This window comes from Protopterus annectens, chromosome 8.part0, assembly GCF_019279795.1.
Source record: "Protopterus annectens isolate FY-2018-M chromosome 8.part0, PAN1.0, whole genome shotgun sequence".
In the NCBI taxonomy this organism is placed as follows: domain Eukaryota; kingdom Metazoa; phylum Chordata; order Ceratodontiformes; family Protopteridae; genus Protopterus; species Protopterus annectens.
The window spans coordinates 307,489,094-307,501,309 of NC_056741.1; positions in this window are offsets into that span (position 1 = coordinate 307,489,094).

The following is a 12,216-nucleotide window of genomic DNA, read 5'->3' on the forward strand; positions in this document are numbered from 1 at the left end:
CTGATTTTGCCTCATATTTTTGCCATGCCTCTTATAAAACTATACATTTTCTGATAAATCAGTGAGGATTACAGTCAGTCAGTAATGTCAGACATTAGATTTTCACATTTCTTATTGTGCAGAATTTGCATTTTGGTGCAAGGCCTGTCATTCTATTAATGTTTTAAATGAATTACAATAATATATAAAAACTGTCTGATTTTGAGTATTTTCCCCAATTACTTTCCTTCGTTGAAGGTTGTACGTTAGGCCCGACAAGCCAGCACATAAAACTCTACTGCCAATCATTAGCGGACCGGAGTTCCACTGTGGAGACCCCTAACCGGGAAAAGCCGAAAGAAGACTATTACTTTCCAGCTTTGCCACTGATTCTTGAGCAAAGATGTTGAGGGCTACATCACTGAGTATAAATCTATTTTAAATATTCAGATTTCAAGATTTCATCCTCAGGATGGTGTTATGGTTTTACGTAAGACACAGACAAAAACAGCTGAGAAGGATGGAGTATAACATGTGATGGAGACTTGTAAAGTCAACCTCTGGAATAAGAGATTACGAGACCTAAAGGGAGATAATGTAAAGAAGGTGAAAAAAGGACAGAAGAGTATTTTATTTTACTGAATTATAACTCATTTCTTGACTAGGTAAGCAGACTGAGCCTTGCAGACTCACTTCAGCCATGAGCTAGGCCAATGGAAAATATACATATTCAGATTTACTTAATAGGCAGTAAATATACTTGAGTTGCTTAAAAAGAGTAAGTACATCTTGCATAATTTGGTTTTATATCATTATCCTGCCATTCTTTAAATGTATAGTGCTAATTAACATGGGCAACACATCTAGTCTATACAGAATAATCATAACTCTTAACTGTCCAGATTTTCATAGAATGTCCACATTTTTACCTCACATTTTTTTGGACTGTCCCTCATAAAATTAATTTGTGGTTTTCTGGCAAATTATTGGTGATTAAGGGCAGTAAATGATGACAAGAAATTTGAATTTTAGACCATATCAATCAGAAAATGTATGCTAACACAAGACCTTTAATTGTATCAACTTTTTAAGCTTATAAGAGAAATATTTAAAATCTGTCCCTATTTTTGGAACTTTATTCCTTCATTATTTTGGAGTTTGACAGATTTCTAGTCCTAAGAGGTTGATAGATATGAGACTGATTGTGCAATGAAAATTTAATAAGGGAATAGTTATTGAAAGCCTTGGGCTCTAAAAATGGAGACCTTGATTTAAACTCAACACTCCAACTTGCATAGTGTATGACACAGAAAAGGACATTTACTTGTAGCAGTGCAATTACTCGGGCGCCTAAAATGTTAAAAAATGAAAAAAAAAATTACATGCATAATGGAATACAGCACTACCTATCTGAGTTATGCAATGGTAGCTCTAAATGGTGTGGAAGGGTATATAGATGCAATATAGCTTGGTATGAGAAGTTATAAAGTACCAGTCAAAGTGGTTACAGCAGGAGCTTGATTAATGTCATATCCAGGAGTAGAATGTAACTGGCGAATTCATTAAAACTGGTTAGTGGCTTGGGAGGTTGTTATGCCATAGATACTGGTGCATGAGAGGCTGTATGTTGAAAATGTAATGTTGGGGATGCTTGCGCAATAGTATGTGCACTGTGTGAGACAGTGGTGTGCTTTTCAGGGATTTTTTTCCATTCTCTTCACTGTGTTGTGCCTGTGGAGCTGGTATATAGAATTTAGGGGGATGTAGTGATGGAGGTCTCCTCATGGGGAGGGGTGCAGAAGCCCCCCCCCCCCTCAAAAAAAGTTTATTTTTGTTTTTGTTTTTTTTTATGTTTCTAAATCTCTGGTTTAATGTTTTTCAGAATCTGCTGATTCACTGGAGCATGGTTTGATCGCTCGTAGAGAAGCTGATTGTTTTGGTAGGGACTGTTAAGCATGATGAGGCTTTGTGTACAATACCTGCTGAAAGAGATGGCACTAGTTCAACTGGATTAAAATATAGCAACATATTCACTGGTTACAGCTTGATAAAATTATGTAAGACAAAAGCAATGTCAGGGTGCAATGCAGCCAGACTATATGTTATAAGAAACATTGAATGGAATTAGTGATTGCTGCTAAAGCACAGTATCACTACCCACAGTTCCTCATGATTTAAACTAAATGAGAAGTCGGGCAGTCATTAAATATCAACTATCTGAGGATGAATATTGCTGACAAAGGGTGAATCTCTGAAAAGTGCACTATTGGTTCACACAGTACATCACGCTGTGCTGAAAGCAACAGCAACATAAAATTTTTGATATACTGCCGCTGATCTGTCGATGCTTCAGTCATTGTATAAGAGTAAATACACAGCTGATTTTAATCTTCTGTCATTCTTTAGTACTGAAGCAAGTCTGAGCACTTATATACGTGGGGTTGTCAGGAGCGTCTGCACATAGAGGCTTTCTAAATCACTAAGAATGCTGGTGAGTGTATAAAGCATTCTCCACTTGTGCTAGCACATAAGTTACTGGAGCCCTCATTTCTGTGAAGTATTATTATGTTCAGTTTCACTATTCAGGTAGGGTGAAACTTTAGGATTTAAGCTTTCGCTGCTTTCTGAAAACTACTCAACAGTATAATGCTAGTATGATTTTTTGTTTTTATCTAAGTGTGGGAGCTAGCACATTTAGTGAAGAATGAGGGACAAGAAATTGCACATATAGTGCTGTAAGTCTGCTACTGAGTCCTCCACCCTCACCCAAATATATGGTACCCCTCCCCTAATGTGTCTCTACAGTAAACATGTTTTCTTTGTCACGAGACAGCCTCCCATGAAAGACATTAGGAGCTGTGACCCCATGACTGCCCATTTGCAGATCAATAGCTATAGCCAGCTGTCCTCTCTTTGATGGACATGTATTTTTGATGGGGTGATGAGAGAAAGTGTGAACAGATGGATCAGGTTAACAAACCCAAAATCAAACGCCATCATCTGCCGAAGTTCAAAGCTCATGTAGCATGAGAACACTTTCCATTCCTACTGTTGTACAGAATAGTGTGTACACAAAGGGAACAGTATAAGCAAGCACTTTAAACCTTCTCTGCAGATACAGTGCCTATTGCTAGCTCAAAAATAGTGCTAAACCCTCTGCAAAAAAGCAGCACTTAATCTGCTTGCAAGAGAAAATTTGGTAGTCCAACCCAGGATTTTAAAGATACCATATCTCAGTTTGCAGCAAGTAAAATGAGTTTGCTTGTATGGTACATAATTCCAAGCATCATTGTAGGTAGGACTACAAGTATTGAACAGCAATACTGAAAATGTGATGCAATAATATGTTAAAAAGAGAATGGTTTTCCTGTGGTTTATTTCTAGTTAAGAGCAAGTGACCATATTGCTCTGCATAACAATTAGAAAGCATGTCTTCAAAGTAGAAAAACAAATTATTTATGGAAGACTGAGTAGTGATGGTTTCTATGTGTTCGTTTAAACAACAGAATATCTAAGGCTTACCAGATGTTATTAAGGAAATATTGCTCACCCAACTTATTTGCATTTGATCAGTGTAGAAAAGCAAATTCAATACATGCTAGAGGTATGAAAGTGAGTTCAAGTTAAACAAGCCCATTGTCTACAAAAGAAACTTATAATAACATGTTAAATATGCAGTGTGGATTTCCATTCCACAACGAAAGCATTTAGTTTTGTGTTGTTAAATGTACTTTAAAAATAATTTTGATTCAGCAGTAACATCTACGTGAATAAGAATCTGCAGCAGAAAATGTATTTCTGAAATAAGTGTATGCATGCACCAGCTGTGGGCGCAGGCTCCGTTATGCACAGATGTGCTTTGTATCAGCTATGATAAATATCCATGTTGAGCAGGAAGATAAGCACATTTACCTCATTTCCTATCTTTACTGAATCAGGTATCCTTGATCAGGTTGTACTAATTTCACAGCAGATTCTTGTGTGCTTTGTTATTGTCCGCCCTCAGGGCTATGTTTGAGCAAGTACACTGCTTCAGTGTCAATCCAAAAGCAAATTCTTTATGACTATAGTTAAATGCTTTATAGTAAAGATGAGAATAAATAAAACCTCACAAGATCTTAGGCTTTTTTATTGTATTGTTTGTTTGTTTGTGTATTTGTTTAACATTTGACCATTAATTGAGATAGTCCAAGATCCCTTCTAAGTCACAATGTGAGCAACAGGTAAATAAAAAAAAAAAAAGAAACAAATAAAATACAAGCATAAAACAAATTTATATGCATTTCAGTATCATTATGCCAAAACCCTGCAGAAAAGTATTAAGCAATCAAACTGTTACATAGTTAACAGCTTGAAAGAATTCAGGTATACGATTAAAATCTTCTTCTCCTTTCAGCTGCTCTCATTAAAGGTTGCCACAGCAGATCAGTAGTGTCCAGAGAACAAGTGGCAATAGAGTTTTAGGGTATTGAGTTGCCAGCCCAGCATGCAATCTTCCTCAGAAGGCACACATATGCCCACACTCATACCTAGGACCAATTTAGAATGTCCAATCCACCTGCAGTATGTCTTGAGAATATGAGAGGAAACCAGAGCATCTGGAAGAAACCCCCACAAACACAGGGAGGATATGCAGACTCTGCATAGAAGGCAACCCACCAAGAATTGAACTGGATAACCTCTTGCTGTGAGGTGACAATGCTAACAACTGCAGAACTGTGCCACCCTAGGAATATGCTGAGAATACATGGGGTGGTGGGGGGTGTAAAATGCAGCATGCACACTCAGAGGAAACTTTTTACAAGTCATTAAATATGAAGCAATTTCCTGGCACTGGGCAGCATTGAATAGAATGACAAAGAGTGGAATAAATATGTGGGGTTTATCTCAAACCAAGAGGTTCTCCAGTTTGATATGTATCTCTAGTGCCATCTGTAGAGAGCTTGCATGTCCTACTTGTGTTTACTTTGATTTGTCTGGGTTCTCCAGTTTCTTTGCATATCCTAAAGATATGCTATGTCTCAGATAGCACATGTCAAGCATATTGCCATGGCTCAGAGGGATAAAATCCTAGCTGTGGCTCAGATGCTGAAACAGTCAGATAGGGGTAATGAGAGTAAACAGTTGAAAATGGCTCATCCATCCTGGACATTAGAAGGTAGTTCAGGTCTGCCATTTCTGCAGCTAGCAAGTGGTGGCTTGCAGGCAGTGGAAGGCATAAGACTGGTGACCCTGGGATTTGTGCTACCAAGCTGGTGATAGTTGCATTCATTAGCGTGGGTGTGGAATCATGCACTTACTTAGGGAAGGTGTAGCTGTCCCTACGGGTGATGTGTGTGCCCATGTCAGTCACAGGGCAGCAGGGTCAGGATGAAAAGAAATGCCTTTATAGCCAGTGCACACAAGCAAGAACAAACACCACCTGCATTATTGCCTGAATGTTGGTTACTTAGGTCATTTCTTACCTCATGATGGAAATGCCCAGTAGAGAAGAAGGAATGAATGAACGGCTCAAGATTCTTGAGTACAGGCATAATGGTCAGTAGGGAATGAGTAAAAAAAAATCTGGTAAAAATATTCCATTTTCTTGATTTTTTCTTCTAACTGTAAAATGCTTCATTTTTAAACTAACTAAATCAGTGTCAGGTCTTGTTGCACTATTGCTTCTAGAATGTAGATCAATGGATTTAAGGCTCTGACAGATGCTCAGTCTAGCTACCCAGAGAATAAAAAATATGTTTTGACAGTCATATATGTCTGTCAAAAGTTCCATAACTACATATGTGGCAAAAATGTCACAGCAGAATCAAGGCCATTCAAAGTATTTTAAGAAACCTTTGTTTAAGGCTCCAGCTAGCCTTCAGAAAATGCTTTTTAATTCTGGCAGATAGATGGATGCACTTTGCAAATACCCTAAGTAGAGCATGACTCCAAAAACAGAAAGACCTGTTAGAAAAGGAAATGGAAGTACTGTGGGTTGTATCTCTGCTACCTTTATCTACAGGAAAGCTCAGTCTGTTCATACCTCTCAAACTCTTAATGTAAGAGTTCTGGACAAAGCCAAAAGCGATGGGAGGACAAAAGCCCAAAAAGATGGATCATTTCTAAATATTGCTCTAATAAACTTATAAAGTTGATAGAATAAAAGGCTATGCATTACAATGCATTTTCTGAAGGATATGCGGTGTGAAATGCAAATGTTTATTTATTTTATTATTTATTTGACATTTATTAACCGGGTTAGTCTGACTAGGCAAAGTCCTTTTTCAGCAGAGACCTGAGGAGAAAAGTTCCAATAGTACATTACATAAAACATTACATAACATAGAACAATGGTTACTATAGAAAAAGCATAACTGAAAATACCTCCTTCACTTGTTATCTGTGAATAGACTCTATATATAATTAGCACAGTACATGTAAATAAGAGAGACATTTCAGAGACAAAAATAGCATAGTGGGCATGTAGATACATGCTGTAGATAATAAAAAATAAGAACAGTTGTAAACAAAATAAGGAAGACGATTGCAGTAGGAGATCATAAGATAGTAAACAGTAAAGAAGAGGCAGAGAAATATAAAGAGTAGCAAAATGGTACGAAACAGAGAAAAAGGGTAATATGGTGTAAATTGAGTCTAGTGGAGAGGAAAGGAGAAGCAGAGAAAAATAAGTATTTGGTATAAAAACCAGTGGAGAAAAAAAAGCTAGATGGGAAATCAGTGATAGGAGTGCTGTGGTAGCTGATTGAGATGACTTCAGTCTATCTATGTCTGTTATTTAGTGACGTAAATCCTCAATGATTTGCCAGAAAACCACAAATGTTATAGATATAAGGCAAAAATCTGGACATTCTGTGAAAATCTGGCCAGTTGAGAGGAATGAGCTTAACAAATTTGTCCATGAAAGCATACAGATGATTCAGTTAACGTAGTTTTTTGCAAATTATTGGGCTAACAAGCATACAGCATTGCTTCCAGCCAGCTAACCTTATTTCTCTTTCCATGATGAACTGTGCTGTGTACAAGGAGTATTACTTAAATCCAATAGCAATACCATCATAAGTCAGATGAAACAAAACACACTGAACAAAATTCATAGAAATCACATTTGGGCACTGCAAAGTGCAAGGAAAGAGCATGGATATTTTGGGTGGTATTCAGAAAGAAAATAATAAAGTGACTGCATTGTGATGAATAGTGTGGTGCAGTTAGAGTGACTTGGCCCAGGGTGGATTAGGTATGCATGAGTGCTAAGATAGTAGTCCTGCCAGGGATAGTGCTGCATAATGAATTTTTGTATTCACAAAAATTGTGGTAATCATACAATATAGCTAACCATGCTGTGAGTGAACACATGACACATGGATAACGGCATGACGGTAGCATTCCCAAGGGCAGCGGTTAGTGTGATGCCCTTGGATAGTACAGTAATGCATATCATCAGTGAGATGGTGTAGGGTGCCATTGATGCAGCCAGGTTTCTCAGGTGTGTCCACATTATGTCCCCTCATTTTCCATAAATGGGCATGATTTACAGCAAGGTAGTGGACTGCCATGGCCATTATATAGTTCAATGCGTAATCATCTCAATTAGGTTTCTCAGGTGCATACACCAAATGTCACTGCTCAGCCAAACATGAGCAGGAATAAACCCTTCATCACAGAAATACTGTTGATAATACATCACATTATTGGCATGATTCAGGGATGATTTAACTAAATCTCTTATTTAGCAAAATAAGAAAGCTATGAACCCCTGCTTAATGAAAATGCATTCAATATATTTTGGGAGATAAAGTTATAGGAAGTAAGATAAAGAATGACAATAAAGTGGATGTCAACAGGCACTGTCATATAGAGAAATTGATAGCAGATAGGATAACTGGTAATGAACCTACCAGTCAAGAGTACATTACTGCAGTGCAGTGACTTTGTGTAGTAACATCACAATGGCCATTACCAGGAACTGACAGCAAAGGTGGCTCAGTCAGACAGAGTCACAGAGAAGTGGAAGGTCAGGTTGCAGACTTGTGGTTGGGCCTCAGCCTAACAGGGAACAGGGAACACAGGAAAACTCAGTCATAGTCATATCATGTAGGTGTCAATACACCATAGCAAATAAATACAGACAATATGACATGCTAGACGGCATGGTAGGCATGCAGTACATCTGGCACAGATTGTGCTATCACCACATGTGAAGGACAGTAAACATGCCCACAAGTGCCATATTTTGCCAAAATTCTAGAAAAGTTAGCCTATAGCAGCTTGCTAAACAGTGGCCATCATATGGGTGCTCAGAACTATTTGGAGGCAAGTGTTGCTGGCATGGAATGCCAGGTATACACAAACTGATCCATATATGTAACCCATGGGTGTAAATGACCTAGCATGGGGCAACAGAAAATGGCAATGACAGGAGAAGTTCAACACTCTGGAGAAAGAATTGTTATTACAGGCCTTACACACATGCATGCATGCATGACATGCGTATCTTTGAGAGAGATAAAGAAGAGAAGCCCTTCTTGGACCAGGTGTGGCAGGAGCTACTGCAAGACATCAGCATAGTGGGAGGTCATAATAGAGTAATGCAACTAGTGCATCCAGGAATCACTGATATGTTACTCTACACAAAGACCAAGGCATAGGAAATTTCCAGAGACAGGTTGACTATTGGGTAGCCCACCAATACAGAGGTGTCTCACAGAGATGAAGGCATTCCTAGTATCACTCAGTGGGAAAGGTGATAGAATCTTCATATCTGGTGGTGGTCTGAATGTGGAAGCTTGACTTTTGATTACTGCCCAAGGGTCTGTAGGTGATGCCCCAGGTGAGTAGTAACACATGGCATTCTTGTAGTACATTGAACTGTATCTTTGTATGGTTTACTCAGACAAACACATAGTATTATGGACACTGAGGTGATAACAGTGAATGCCTGCACCACAAGATGCACCTGTGCCCATAGACTATGTATAGGATGTGTACAAAGCAATCTGTGTGTTACATAGTAGTGGAAGTCACAAATATATACTAGCATTGCCATACATATTTCTAGGTTCCACTGGAATATGATCCAGTGCAACAGGTCAATATATGCATAATGTTAGTGGGTCTCTGAAACCTAATGATGATGATGTCACCATGCATACAGCACAATCGGTTAACATAGTGGTACAGTCAACAATACTAACAATGGAGGGTGTGTGCACATCACCCACAGGTGAGGTGATAGTGTAGGCCCAGGATGAATCTGTTGCATCATTTTTGTTCAGTGAATTTCATCCCATCCATGTCAAGCCCAACCCTGCTAAATAGTGAGTACCGCCACAGATGGCATCAGAGTTCTGCATTGCCACTGAGGTGCACACGAACAGCATAAAGGAGAGGTACATAGGTAGCTTTCACTGCCATGACTACAGAACATTCTTTGAACTGTACATTACTATCTGATAATGGATGTGCAAGTCAGTGATCCAGGTACAGATGACTACTAATCAGATCATGTCAACGATGTTGAGTGTGCTGTGTGTCGTCTGTGAATTCTACAGGAATTGTGGGACATCCTGCAAGTAATGCAGCGTGACATAGCAAGTTCTTCACCATAAACTATTACATACCTCGCAATAAGAAAAGAGAATGAAAAATTAGAAACGATACTACATGAAATCCCATGTCTGCCATGGAGTAAAGCTGGCATTGACTTTTTCAGGATAAGAATCAGAATTATGTAATGTATGTTGCCTTCAATTTATCATTTCTAGAGGTAGGATATCTGAAAATCACATTGAGTTATATTGTAATTAATGTGTTAAAAAGTATTTTTGTGTGTGTGTGTGTGTGTGTGTGTGTGTGCGTGCGTGCGTGTGTGCGTGCGTGCGTGCGTGTGTGTGTGTGTGTGTGTGTGTGTGTGTGTGTGTGTGTGTGTGTGTGTGATGGTGTGGTGGTGAGAATAAGTGAATTTGAACAAAGATCTACAATTTACATCAATATAATTTATATTTTTCTGAAAATAACATGCAAATTTAAACAAATCACATGGAGTCCTTATTACCCACAGAGTAACAATTTATCATAAAATAATAGCTCAGAAAAATGGAAATAATTTGTATTAAATCTGAGCTGTCCTTTTCAATTACTTGATATTTCCCCAATGGGAGTACAGAATCACACCTATATAAGAAATTGTTTGAATGGGCTGACAACATAAATCAAGATTGGTTGTGTTGTACGCATTATTGTAGCCAAAGCATTGTTGAATATATTTTGCAAAAGCTGAAGAAACAGTAGGCTAATCAGAAGTTCTGCTACGAGAGAGGTAGAAGAAACATACGTTCATTAAAGGAAGGAAAAAGGGTAACAATAAAAATTCCAAATAATTTCAAAACTTTAAGCATTCTTCATGTAGTCTAATAATTACTACATTAACTGTTATAGATGAGCCAAGATCCTATATAGTTTAAGGTGATAGCTGTATCTGTATAGATGAAATGGAAAATATCTGCTTTAATTTCCTGTGAGGGCAAAAGAAATATCATTATACCGTCTCAGTGACATATATGCAGATGCTGGCATGTTCAGACAGTAACAAAGAGAAATATTCCTTATATCAAGTTTCTGATGACCATCTTGTGAACTCAGAAGACTTGAGAGCAGTTAGTTATGAAGAGTTACCAAGTTCATTACATAAAGTGTCAATCTAGATAGCTAAGATCAATTTGGAATCGACTAAAATAACATAAAATCACAAGGTATTGTTGAGTGTCAAAAAGCTACCAAATATAATATCTGCACTATGTTATCAATTTGAATTAAAATTCTAAGTGTTATTAAAAGTACTATTTCTTTAATGTTTAAAGTTTTTGTTTTAGCACGACACCCTACATTTTGAGCAGTTATATACCTTATGTAAATAAATTATGAAGTATTTTTTATAAAGGAGAGGATGCCATAAATATGAATATTTATTAATTGAAACTATTTACAATATATATTGTTTAGTGCAGCGATGTACACTTCACTTTAATCCTAAAAATGCAGACCCTGAATCTTGCAGTCTCAGTCATCCGCAATTAAAGTACAGGATTAAAGTTACAAAATTGTTTACAACCCTTAAATATCAATGCCAATTTGTAGCTGCTGCTCAATAGAGATAAAAAAAAAAACTCACTCGATAGGTGCATATAGATTCATAGGTTCATACTAGACTAATGACCACCAGGGTCTTTACAAGCCTAGCCATACAACCCAACCCAGTTTTGTCTCAGAGTTCCTTGGATACAGTGAGGTACCTGCTCGGGTTCCTATTATATAATCAAAGATGCAATCCTTTGAATGCGTCTTGATTGAACTGGAAAACATGAAACAGCAAAATAATGAAACAGCATATAAGCGATTTCTTTCCCTGGGAAAGAAGTCGCTTGGCCACCTCCGTTACTTTGCCATTTTCCTCACTATAGTGCGATTTTGGAGTTGGTATATTTAAGTAGGGGAGTTGCTGGGGGGACAGACACTTTATGTAATGTTTGGAAGTTTTTCTTTTTTTATTTGTTTATTTTTTTTGTGGAACAGCGATTTTTTACCCAGGATTTAATATAGGATTAAGTAAACAGGATTAACCTGTTCACAGCTACATTGAAGATTGAGTTCTTGCTAGCATTACAAAAGTCCAGGGTATTTATTTCCATAGGTTAGAATGTTTAAGTTGCATAAATCACTTGGAATGATCCCTGAATTAATGCATGCTTGGAAGCTTAATCTCTGCCATTTGAATTTTTTCTAGAACTCTTAACTTTATGTTCCAGTTGATTAATGCCCTTAGTTATATGCTGAATTAGAGGCATCAACATCTGCTGTGTTGGTGCCAGAGTCTTTAATTCTTTTGATGCTTGAAGAGGAGTTACCACATGACATTTACACTTTGGAAAACACAGTAACTGAATTTGTGCTATTCCCTGCTCATACCAATACATACGATACTATGCTTGAGCATGTGAGGACTTTCAAACAGAGGTTAAAAGACAGGAAGAAAAGGACACTGCATTGAGACACTAATTATTTTAAAAATGGCCAGTTATTTTTATGGTCAAATCTATCTGTGAATGATTAATCTAATGTTCCAAAACATATTGTCTGTAATAAAAGTGTCACTGTTAATTCAAAAGAGAGACTATTGTTGAGGGGAGTTTCATTAGGGCTGGCAGTAAATGTACTACATATGTACCACATACTTTAGCA